The 12,610-nt window shown below is 43.8% G+C and overlaps 1 protein-coding gene across 3 annotated transcripts in view; it reads left to right on the top strand.

Moving 5' to 3' along the window:
• The first annotated feature begins 3,566 nt into the window (after window positions 1-3,566).
• grb10b (growth factor receptor-bound protein 10b) overlaps window positions 3,567-12,610 on the top strand; it is an 88,165-nt gene continuing 79,121 nt past the window's right edge. For all 3 annotated transcript variants that reach the window (XM_030073529.1, XM_030073530.1, XM_030073528.1), the window contains exon 1: window positions 3,567-3,776. The gene's annotated coding sequence lies outside the window, so the exon portion shown is untranslated. The remainder of the gene's footprint in view (window positions 3,777-12,610) is intronic.

Raw genomic sequence — 12,610 nt, 5'->3', positions numbered from 1 at the left:
CATCACACCACATAATACAACAGAAATAAATTAATTTGGGCTTAGGTTCGGTTACGCCTTTACCAACCCTATTTTATGGTTTGGACTTGTTGTCATGGCAGTTTCACAAGTAGGCAAAAGGCAATTTAGCAAGAAATGAAAGAGGGGGGGGCATACTGCAAGGATGAGAGACGCGTGCACCATATTGACTAATATAATTTGGTGGAGAAATGAGTAAGAATGAACTCACATCCCCTCTTACTGTAAATTTGAATCAACTGACCACTGTATGTAAGTTACTGCGTTATGGTGATTGTGGTTGGGGCGGCGGATGTTGGAGATGCCGTTGATTTAATTTGTAAAGCAGCACTGTAGATTTTCTTGTTTCTTTTTTCTTTTTCGTTTTTTTTTTTTTTTTTTTTGGACTCTTTGTGTCAACACCTTTATCACTCAGAAAATCAAATACAGCCACCCCTGCTAAAAACACGTGCACTCACTGGGAAACTGTAAGACGCTTTAGTTTAAGCCATTCACCGAATGGTTTGGATTACTCCACATTGCTTTGTTGCTCTTGGCTGCCAAGACTTATGAGCGATGGACACAGTGACGCTAACTATCAGCATGGGGTTCATACTGACTTTTTTTTTTTTTTTTTTTTTTTTTTAATGTTGAGTAGTCTCCTGTGTATCTGATCAATCAATGCTAACAAAAGGCCTGTGTGATGCTGAATGTCTGATGAGGTGAAATCAACATAATGTGTGTTTAGCTGATGTCTCCATGCCAGTCTCATAGGAAGAATGCTTTGTTTATGTTGCATGGTGGCACTCTGATGTGAGTGACGTGTTGAGTGTGTGCATGTATGTGTGATGCAACTGCTGTACAATGCCTGCTCTTTGTGTTTGCGCTGTATATGTGATTGAGAGAGAGAGACTCCCGTTGTTCCCCCGATCCAGACAAGCACAAACTCACACACTCACACACAGCTCGAGACTGGTGACCTTTTGCCCAACAGACTCCTATGGTGCGTTCCCATCCTTAAGCTTAACCCGGTCTGAAGCCTCTCCAGCGGTATGAAAAATGAATCAGGCCTTGGGCTCCCCTGCTGGCTCAGCAACCTGAGGCGCACACCCCGTGCTCACACTGTTGAGCGGTTGAATTCAAGTCAGCGCCTTTGTTGCGCGTCAGCCCCTCCTAAATGCTTTTGTCAATCTCTCCTGCGCACTGAAAATAATCAGAAAAGTATCTTATTGCTTCTTTGTTACACTGGCAGCAGAGATAGCAGTTCACTCCCTAAACAATGGTTACCTTTTTTCCAGACATGGCTGGTTCAACACTGCCCATGTCAGACAGAATTTAATTTAAGGTTGATGCAGATAGTTTAAAGCTGACTCAGAGCTCCTCTTGATAAATATTCAACCCTCTTAAACTCTATCTCATGTTGGGATCTTGGGGTTAAGATGCTTTTTTTTTTTTTTTTTTTTTTAGGATGCCGTCCTGAGGATACATACAGGATAGCCATAATATAATGCAGCATTACATAACTGAAATGCTGCAGATCTAAGCAGCACTTTTTTTTGCGAAAACAGAGAGGAAACCATGAATATCAAGTAGGCCTAATAATAAATGAAAATTAAATAAAAGATGAATTGTCATGGACTCATGGATTCATGAGAATGTAATGTGTGTGTGCATGTTTACTGCATTTATGGCCGATGCAATAAATACAACATTTATGCTGTGTTTGACACTTTCTGCATGACTGAGCTGATACATATGATATGTAGCTGTAAGTTTGAAATGAGAAGTAAGGGACAGCTACTTTTCCTCCCCCGTCTCTCCTTGGTTAGTAATGAACAGGTCACTTGTTGACCAAAGCCGTGGTGTACAAACTGTAACAGGAGCTGAATGTGACCCTTGACGTTGCTCTCAGGCACGTAAACGTCAAAGGGTCTTCCATAATCCACGTTTACAGCTCAGAGGAGGAAAAACACAACATGTCGAGGTAACTCCGGGACACTGATATTTGACCCACAGTTGTGCAACGCGCCTCTCACACATACAGGGGTTTTCATATCTGAACGTGTTTGCCCATTTAAAGCAGGAACAATGTTGGAATAGGAGCCTCTTGCTGAGAACCTCAGGCTGATAATGGATCATGTTGATATTCTTGCCATGGGGCGATCCAAAACCTACACTTTTTGCTCTTGAAATATCTGTACCATTTTCACCACCTATAAAGCCTTTAGATTTGCTGTTGTAAACACCCAGTGTCTGCTAGGTTTCTGGAAGGAAAAGAAAATATCCTCTGGCACTTTGGAAGGGTGCATTTTATGTTTCTAGCAGAAGCGGCGGCGGTTTGTTTGGAGTAAATAGAAGAGCTGGGTAGTTGGCATTAGCAGTGATAGATGGTGAAAAGGGTGCCACTCACAGAAATTCAAACTTCATCGAGAGAAAATCCAAGGGAAAAGTGCACAGTGGCCAGTCAAAGTACAGTTTAACAAGTGATCTTTGGGCAGAGGGGTGCAAAATCATCACAGGCATGAGCAGCAGCAAAGATGTTGCCAAATAAAAAAGGAGCCTGACGGTTACCAGGGTATTACTTTATGTTTGCAATCCTGGAAAGAAAAGCCTTATTCAACTTATTTATTTGTGTGTATGGTCATGTGATACATATTGCATAGGGCCATCATCAACAAGACAAAATGATAGCAAATGAACAAATGTTAGCATCTGGTAATATTCTGTGTCCAGTTTTTGAAAAGCCATTTGTTTGCACTGCAAATACACACAACTAACAAAGTTTACTTAGAATAACCTGGATTTTATGTTACACATGCAACCTGTTGATGTATTAACCAGCTGTGTGTCTGTGTGCGTGTCTGTGTGCGTGTCTGTGTGCGTGGGTGGGGTCAGAGATGAGCAGAGCTTTCTGAATGTGATAGATGATTAATGCCACAGGCAGAGAAAGAAGAGACGCATCACCAGTGTTGTCTCACTTCTGACTGGCCTTAAGAGGACAACAAGCCTAATTAATCATTATGTTTGCAACAACCGTCCCAATACAGATGGAAAAAACTCCTAAGCATTTCCCTCATGTCTGATATTAAGCCTGTGCTGTGATGCACCCTGTTGGGATAAGAGAAATGGGAAAGCTTATTACACATCATCTTCACTGTCCCCATTACTGTAAGTTGTTTTATGAAAATTCTGCTTATTGCCACTTATATTCCAAAACCCTCTACAATTGTTGTATGGGTTTGACTCCCTTTTTAATTTAAGATTTTATAGATTCCTAATCCATTTCATAAATGTCAGTCAACACAAAACGCGCACGAGGCTGCGTTTTTTTCCCCCAAAAAACGCGGAACAGTGTGAACACGCCCTTATTCCCATAAGACATGAACGCCGCATTAATCAGCCCCCTATTATGGGCGTGGTTTGGCCAGGAGGGGGAGGAGTTGTTTGCTGCGTGCGTGCGTGCATGCGTGTGTGTGTGTGTGTGTGTGTGTGTGTGTGTGTGTGTGTGTGTGTGTGTGTGTGTGTGTGTGTGTGTGTGTGAATGTGAGTGTGTGTGTCCTCTCCGGGCGCATGAGATGAGCTGCCTGCAGTGTTTGCAGCCACTGTTTCGCCTCCTCCTCTTGCCTGTATCTATCTATCTTTCCAGTCCGGGAATGTTGAGCACCGTGGCCTGATCCAGAGGGGCCGAGGCAACACTGTCGAGCGTCTGATCACTTCCACACTGCCACCGCTCGTGTTCGCTTCTTTGACGGGTTATCTGCCACAGATCTGGCTCTAAGGTGAGTGCACGCTGCAAGATGCAAGAGCTTTTTTTTCCCTGGGTCCATGTGGGAAATAAACCCACAAGTCCACTCGGAGAGCTCGCTGAGCGCATGTGGGAAAAGTTGAACGTGCCTGTTGTGATGACACGCACAGTTTTGCGGGTCGGAACATGTGCGCACTGCGCGTAACCGCCGTGCCGAGCGATCCGGCTCCATGCCTTCCGCTCTGTCAGCGTGGGGGGATTTATTCAACTTCCAAAACAAGTTTATTGCGACATTTACATCGGATCGGGTGCTTGCATTCAACAATGTAGTGTTTAGACTCTACTGCATGCCTACTAGCGGAAAGCTTCCGCCTGTCCCGGGGCTGCTGCGCCTGCCATAAGCTGCTGGGAGCTCATGTGTTTTGTTGCACCTTTTTCCCCAACCTATAGCTTCATTTTGATTCCAGTCCCTCAGGGAGAACAGTGTTTTGATCCCAATAGCCTACTGCCCGCACTGTGGTGACTTGTTTACAATTGCGTAACTGCAGTCTCCACAGTGGCCCCTAGCCTACTTTTTTATCCAGTAAGGACTCGCAGAGCCCCCCGTGTTGCCGGCCCCCCCACTCCTCCTCCTCCTCCTCCTCCTCCACCACCACCACTACCACCACCCCTCCCAATTCTGTGAGAGTTTCACCGGTCTCGCCTTATCCTTTTGGCAGCATTTGCTTTGGGGGTGGGGAGAGAAAGAGGCGTTTTCCCAGGGATACTCATGTAGCCTGCTGCAGTGGTTTCCAAACTGGGCTCTGGGGGCCTCCAGGGGTCTTTGCGTGGCCTCCAGGGGGTCGCCAGGGAAATTTAGGAATGGTTTAATTTCTTTACTATTTGGGTGAGCCCACTGAGAGGGTGTCCATGGACGAGTGTTGTCACTTTGTCAGCCTAGCTGCAGTTTTGCTGAATCAAAATAACAACAAGAAGCTTCACATGGGGTTAATTGGGGCAGGCTTGTGGTGTAATGGGCCTGTTTGTTGGTTCTTGTTGTGAAAAAATGTAGGAACCCATAGACGACTCATTCATCTTGAACTGCACAAGTACTGTAACTGCACTCTGTACTTTCAGGCGGGCCACTTCTCTCCTGTATATATCATAATCAAAGTGCCTTCTGCTGCATTTTATAAGACAAACATGTTCCAAAATGACCTAGGTCGTGCCAGTAATACAGTGACTTGAGAAAATATGTTATCAGTCATGGTGAAAGACGGAAAGAGTGAGAAAGAGGGAGAGTCTGATCACTATCTAATCTAACTTCATGTGCAAATGACTTGACAGTGCCATTCGTCACACACAGCCTAATCTGCCCTGTTGTTTGGGCACGTCTCCAAATCACTTCTTTATTGGCTGCATTTTGTGGGTTCTGCAGAAAGTTACATAACCTTCCAAAATTCTGATTCTGGGAAGTATTGATGTTGAGCTGTGTGTACTGAATGCGGATCAGGCTTTCACTACAGTGTAGGGTTAGTCTGAAAGAAGACGCTTAGGGCTGATGCTCATTGCAACATTTTGGAGCTAATTAATCCCAAAACTGCTCATTTAGGCCACATTTTTTAAGATTGCATGCTGCCTGGAGAAAGCCTTTCAGAAATCCCCAGATGAGTTTTCAAAATATTGTCGGGACACATTTATTGATGCTATATTTTGATTTATGCACTACACAGGCAGAGCTATTTATCTGCCACCTCCACTTTTAGCCAGTCTGGTCAGGGGATGACTGGATAAAATCCTGCTCCTGTATACATTCATGTTGAAATAAATGTTTTGTGTGGCATTTAAGAGTGCCATGTTTACTGCATAGCACTGCAACTTTGTGCGCCAACCCTAAATGGATTAATTACTATTGGATTAATTAACACGTCCCATTTACTTAGATTTATCAGTGTGCCTTAAAATTTAACCCCGGTGAACCAACACACAGTACCTCAAACAAATCAGCAACCTTTCTGGGATCATAAAAAGTGAAGCACCCAATCTGGCAACCCGCTGACTTTCCACACAGCTTGGCAACCTAGTTCACTGGAGCACTTATTTCCTGCACACATGCACGACCTTCTGCATGTTAAGCTCTAAGTGTGGTTTAATAAAAAAAACGTGGTGTGATGGTGCGGTTACCACACATATTGTAGTGTGTGCGTTATGCTGATAATTTTGTCTAAGCAAGTAATTTTTTTTGACCCACTCCCATTTGTTTCTAAGGAGGATTCCTGTTTTCCTGGCCCTGTGCCCATTATTTTCTTTCTTTCTTTTTTTTAGTATTATTTAATAGTATTATTTTGTGGTCACATCCCTGTGCACATGACAGTCTCACACCATTATAGCTGTGGTTTCTTTTACCCCCTCAGCACCAGTCTTGCTATTTCATGCCCATTCTCAGTAAGCACAGGCATGATGGGGCATGAACTCTGCATGACTACAGGCTGCCAAAAGGCTGCTGACTGTACATATTGCACATAGCTATACTTACTATAAGCTATACTCAACTCAGTCTGGGCTCCAGACTGCTGTGTTTTGTCTCATGAATCTGACATGTATTTGGCTGTGTGTTATCTGCTCACAGCCTGTTGGTTGGTGTTGATTGGTTGAACTATACACTTGGCAGTAATCACTCCAGACAGGCTGTTGCATAGTCAAAACCCGAGCCACCTTTTACACCCCGGTGCCTTACTGTTTTGAGAAAATAGACATTTTCCATTTTTCTTGGCTTGTATGCATATAGTTTGAGCTTCCACCCAGGGGTGAATGTGGCAGAGTTGTCAGAGTAGTTGGTAGTGGTGGTATAAACGCTTGTGGTCCTGCCCTAGGCAGCATTCCATTGGGCCTTGCGTCAGCCAGCAGTCATTCAGCACTGGTTAGTCTAGGCCTATACACTGTTAATACCCCCGTTCTGATGTCATGACACCATTAACCCAAGCCTGCTGGGGGACAGCAGCATAGTTCATATCAGTCGACGGACTCTGCCTGTTCTCTGAAGCAGAGCGTGGTCCATAACCATCTGCTCGACATCAGTAGTCAAAAGAAATGCAATAGCTTTGGGGGTTGATACTCTAAAGGTTCAATTTGGATAATGTCATGCACTCAAAAATTATGTTACATTATGACTGCTTTCTTCCTCTGTATCCTCTTTTGAAGAAATGTTCATCACTGGGTTCAGTTTTCACATAGTTGATTCAAAAAGCATGTTTACAACATGCCACAAGCTTCAGGCTTTGGATCAGGACTTAACCGCACGTTAACAATTCTAGAGACTAATTTGACCACTTATTGGTGACATTACAGCCCAATTAATGTTTTATGTACTTAGTGTCTCAACTATAACCACTGAGTAATCACATTTTGCTTTGTGAGAAGTAGTTTCTAAGAACCTAAATGCTTGCCAGAGGAAAAACTTTGTGGTATTATTCTTCCCCCTCCTTCTCCATACTGTAAATAGGGACCTGTACCAACCCGAGTCTTGCCGCCTTCCACTTGTGACCTAAGGTGATGCAATACTTGCTTGTCTAACCACCACAGTGTACAGTGGATTGAGTTTCTCAATGTCTGGTGTTGCTCCAAATGTGGCTGAAACTCAAGGCTGTGTGAGAGGCAAGAATGTTGCCTTTATTCAGCAGGTAACTGAACACCTTACAGAGCCAGAAACTTGGGTGGGTACAGGGAATGTGGTGTGGATGCATGGTGACGTGCCAAAAGAAATTACCTCTCCTGTGCCTACAGTATGTGCGCCATCATTTCTGGTTATCTCTTTTTATTTACGCTCTCTCGCTCTTTTAGTTCTGTCTTTCTGTCTCATATCTCTGTTTGCTTTTGTGTTTTCCATCTGTCTCACTCTCCCTCTTTCTCTCTCTCTCTCTCTTTCTCTCTTTACCTCTCCCAGTTTCACTGTCTCACTTTCTCTACGTCTACCCGTATATCTCCTGTGATCTGTGCTTTACTGTACCAGCTGGAATCTGATGTAAAATCAAAACAAACCATGGTTAGTTGGCTTTGGTAGATGTACCGTACCAAAGAAAACAAAAGGGTCTTTTTTTTTTTTTGCAGAAATATTTCCCAGCAAGAAACTTTGGAACAAGGCATGCCTTTTCCTGCTCGTGAATTTTAGCGCTGTCCTAAACCTCTTTGTGATTCTTTCTCACACTCTGAAAATAGTACTTTTGGCCATGTATGCATGTACTTTGTTGTACATAAATTACATTTTCTACCCTCTGGTTTTTTCAGTATTATTCCCATACTTAGAAGCGATTAGGGCTTAGAGTAGTGTACTTTGGTGCTCAGGAATAGGGTATTACACTAAGTCCTTGTTAATATGATTTTTTTTTCAGACAGGCAAGTTTGTTAACATTCCTAAGAGTAAGAGAGTAAAGAAAATCCTATTCCCTTTTCCCCTCAAGTGGCTACATAGGATTCCAGCTCTCTACTGATACATGCTGAATGTTTTCATCTTACCCGGTCTGTGGTAGATGGTGATACTTTGTGTGAGATCGAATATAAACCACACTGCAGTGTGATTGTAATGTAATAACCATTGCAATTTTATGGCTGCCATTTAACAAAGTCCACAAACTTGCTTACGCATGTGTCGGGGGTTTCCGTTTTGACTACAAAGAGATCCACAGTGACTGTGTGATCTTCATATCACAGTCCATGATTACGACAGCATAGCATCCCACCGCTTTACATTTTCCATCATGTGAAAAGGCACCGAGCTTCACACATGTTTAGGAAAGAGGGTGTGTTAAAGAAGGGAGATCCATCTAAAATAGCCATTGGGGCCACCATGGCAGCCAACTTCTGCACAAGCACCACAGCTCCCAAGCCCAATCCCATTCATCTTGCCCATTGCATAAGACCAGTTCTCCCAAGCAGCCCAATGAAATCCTCATCCAATTAGGCACTGTCCACGTTTCCAAAAGGCCTTTCTCCCAGAGACTGGTGCTATTCAGCCTCCCCCGGCATGACATCAGGCCCTCTCTTATAGACCCACTTTACGCTGCTGCTCCCAAATAATGAAAGCTGCCAATTAATGAATAATCAACATGTGCAACAAGCACATCCAGTGAGGAGTGACTACCATCTAATCTGCTGATTAAAACAGAGAAGGACAGAGATGCTCTGTTCAACTCTCTCTCTCTCGCTCTCCTAGTGTTGCAGCGCTCTAGAAACAACAGTTGTATACTGAGTGCACACACATACACACACACAACCACACACACACACACACACTGACTCAGACAGCCTCATTGGAGACTCTTTAAAGTTTGATTTTAGAGCTGGTTGCAATCCCAAAAGTTTGGCTTAGTAAAATGATGTGGGTTTTTGTGGGATAGTTTGATGTAAAAAAAAAATCAAACTCTTTAAGCATTTTGCTCATCTTTTATTCAGCGACATAAAGCTGTTTAAAGATCAGATTGTTAACAAATTCTGCTCAGTGTCAGCTTATTCTGATGAGTAGGCAACACTATATTCAAGTTCAAGGGCAAGATGATTTGCTAGGGGTTTAAAAATAGATACATCAGAATAGGTGGTGCACATAGAGCTCATGCACAGAGGAGAATCTCCAGACTCCAGCAGCACAGCACAGTACAGCAGCCATCCATCCTCCATCACCCCTTCCCCTCTAACATACACATTTCCATTGGATGCCCAGCTATAGAAAGTTTTGATAACTCAGAGATAAGCTAAATATTCTCACTCAAGGTGTCTGGCAGGTTCAATCATGTCCGGTACAATAACTGACCTCCCCTGTTAAGAGGTTGCACTTTGGTCAACACATTCACTTCAATGGGCTGTGGACAGGTCCCCAGACACAGAGCTGGACCTGGGCCATCTCGTGAATTAAGACGCTGTTTATGTTCCAGATGGGAGCGCTGCAGGATGAGGGGAGGGGTCAGAGAGAGAGAGAGGGGCTGAGGCAGGGCGAGGCTGTGGAGGAGAGGGACGGAGCTGCTGGCTGGTGTGTTCGTGTCTGCAGCATGGCTTTGAGAGCGGAAACTCTGGGAAAGGGGAGGCTTGGCGGGCGTGGTGCTGGAGAGAGGGGTGCGACCAGCATGCTAGGTGCTCAAATTTAGCAAGGTGGATGTCAGGGGCATGAGGCATCGTTTTCCCCCGAGTTCTTCCTCTAACATTGATGGGTTAGGGTAATGTTTTCCAAAAGATAGGAGGAGGTCTGTTGAACTTAAGGCATGCAGTTAATTGGCGACCTTAACACATTATTTAAAAATGAGCGCAACATTGAACTTTGACCCACTTTTGACCCCATGCAACGCCACAAATGACACAGCACATGCCTTCTGTCAATACTGACAACAGACAAATTGAATGACAAGACAACCTGTGACCCGCTGGAAGAATCCTTTCAATAAGCTTCCTGATGGATCTCTGAAATATCACTCAGTCAGAGCGTGAGGATTTCAAAATATCACCTGAATGCCAAACATGTTTCTGCTAGCATTTCCAATTCTAGTAGTAACATTAGTACTACCAGCGGTGGAGCTTGTCAAACCACACTTGTTTAGTGCATCAGGGGCAAATCTGTCAACACAGCAGAACTGAGTGATGCGGCTGCGAAATGATTGATTGATTAATTATATTTACAGACCACCGGACGCTCAAAATTCCAAGGAATAGCATGGAAAAATGAAAACATGTTCCCAAGATGTTAAAGGATCAAGAACCATAAAGAAGCACAAGACATTGAACATAAAAAACTGAACAATACAATCCTGAAATCCCAAAACACACCACCACATTTAAGTAATAAAAAACTTCCACATCAAAAAGAGCCAGCTAAAATAGCAAATGCCAATGCACATTTTATTATAAATCTGTTACCAAATGGAGTCGGCCCATCAGCATCGCTGAAGACAGAAAGACTGAAGAACACACATTGTGTCGGTTCAATCATTTAAAAAATACACTGTACAGCAGTGAGCAGATAAGCAAGCGAGTCATTTAATACATTTTCAATATGCGATTAATCATGTTTAATCCACAAATTACCTTCGGATCAACATGATTTTAAAAATGAATCGTTTGACGTTGCCTCTCAGTGTTAAGGATAAAGTGGTAGAATCGGTGGCTGTTGGAGAAACGTAATATTATTATTATTATTAGTTTTTTGTGTGTATTTCTATTTCTTTCTCTATTTCTGTCAGTTCCACTACTCATTTTCTTTCTTTGCAATCATTTTCCAAGCTGGTTTAGGGATGGGAACCAGCAAGCTTACTATCACAGTCCTGTTGTGCCAACCGACTGGCCGCTGCAGATGCATACAGACTCTGCATTGATGGAGAGAGGATGGAGAGAAGGCGGCATGGCATGGCATGCACGGCTCTATTATGTCACCCAGTGGCACCCCTCCCACAACATTTCAGCTGGTCTTTGTCCGCTGGGATTACAGTTTCTGGACAGGCCAATCTCAACTAGCCGTGGGTGTGTGACTAAAAATGTACAGAGGCTATAGTCGTCCATGTTTTACATTGTTGCTGCGCTGCTGGGATATCACACGGTGCTAATTTAAGATAGTTGCAGGGTGGGGAGACACCTAGCATGTGTGTGGAGCCTCCTGGTGCTGTTGTATTCCTGTGATGACAAACTGAAGCTCTGTATACACAGATTTCCCTTGGGAAAGGTGCAATTAGTTGACTTTCTCACTTTTTTTGTGTGTGACTCTTTAAAAACCTGTCTCCATGGCCCACTGAGAGGGCAAGTTTAGACATATTGTAGATTATCGACGTAGATGTCGTGCACACTCACACACTTGCACGTGCTCACACACACTCTTCTTTCTGGGCACAGCGGTAGCTGTACCCCGAGGCCTTTGACACTTGCATTTGAAGATAAGTGGTGTTAAGCTCGCTCCGGCTCTAGTGCCTGTCTCGGCGATGCCCCGGGGCTTAGCAGATAAAACACTGGGCTCCCTGGCTCTGCCTGACCCCTCCAGGAATTAAAAAGGCTGCTTTTGACCTTTCTGATATGTAAAGAGGGAGCTTACAATCACACGCACACACACGCACTCTTGCACACTTGCACAAATGTTCTTGACTTTCTCTGATCTCCACCCACCCTCCTCCCTGGCTGGCTTACAAATCAATGCATGCCATTTGACGGGAGTTGGGGGTTTGCTATATTGCACATGTTTTTTTTCACCCAATACCCTATGTGGAAAGAATGTGCTCTCTGCATTCCACAGAGGACAGAGCAGAGCTGAACTCCAGTTTAAGCTGTGTCCAGTCCAATCAGCTGAAGGGTGCAGTGTTGAACAGAGGATTTTTTTTTTTTTATCCTCATTTAATCACGCAAGTTCACTGAGAAGAACACAGTTTTTAATTATATACAGCAACAGTCAAGGGAAGTAGCTGATGCAGGGATCTGGGAGCTGTGTAGTTTAACTAATTGTCTTCTGTTTGCTGTGAAGCAGCACAAATTGAGGCGTTGTGGTTTGGATGCCTTGCTCAATGGTAATTAAAAAATAATTGCTGAAGTAGTGTAGAGTGACAGGCCTTCACTTTTATTGTCCAGGCTACTGCTGAAAGATCCAGTAATTTATTAGCATAGCCTCAATAAAAAAGTTGGTAGTAGCGAGGTATGGGTAAATCTGAAATCCATTGGTACTGTGGATTTATCCATGGATCGGGTGGATTTGGATTGGGGGAGGAAAGTATTATTGGGTGAGGGACAGCACTCAGCGTGGCTATAGATTATATTACAAAGACACTAACAATCGATGTCTTGCTCTGTATCATGTCTGTTTTCTATTTTCTCTGAGATGGCATCCACACATCACATGCATGCAGCAGAGAATCTAAAAAACAAACTAGGTCT

The sequence above is a fragment of the Myripristis murdjan genome, chromosome 16 (assembly GCF_902150065.1).
Source record: "Myripristis murdjan chromosome 16, fMyrMur1.1, whole genome shotgun sequence".
Taxonomy (NCBI): Eukaryota; Metazoa; Chordata; class Actinopteri; order Holocentriformes; family Holocentridae; genus Myripristis; species Myripristis murdjan.
Note: the sequence above shows the minus strand (reverse complement) of the source record. Positions and strands in the feature narration are given on the sequence as shown.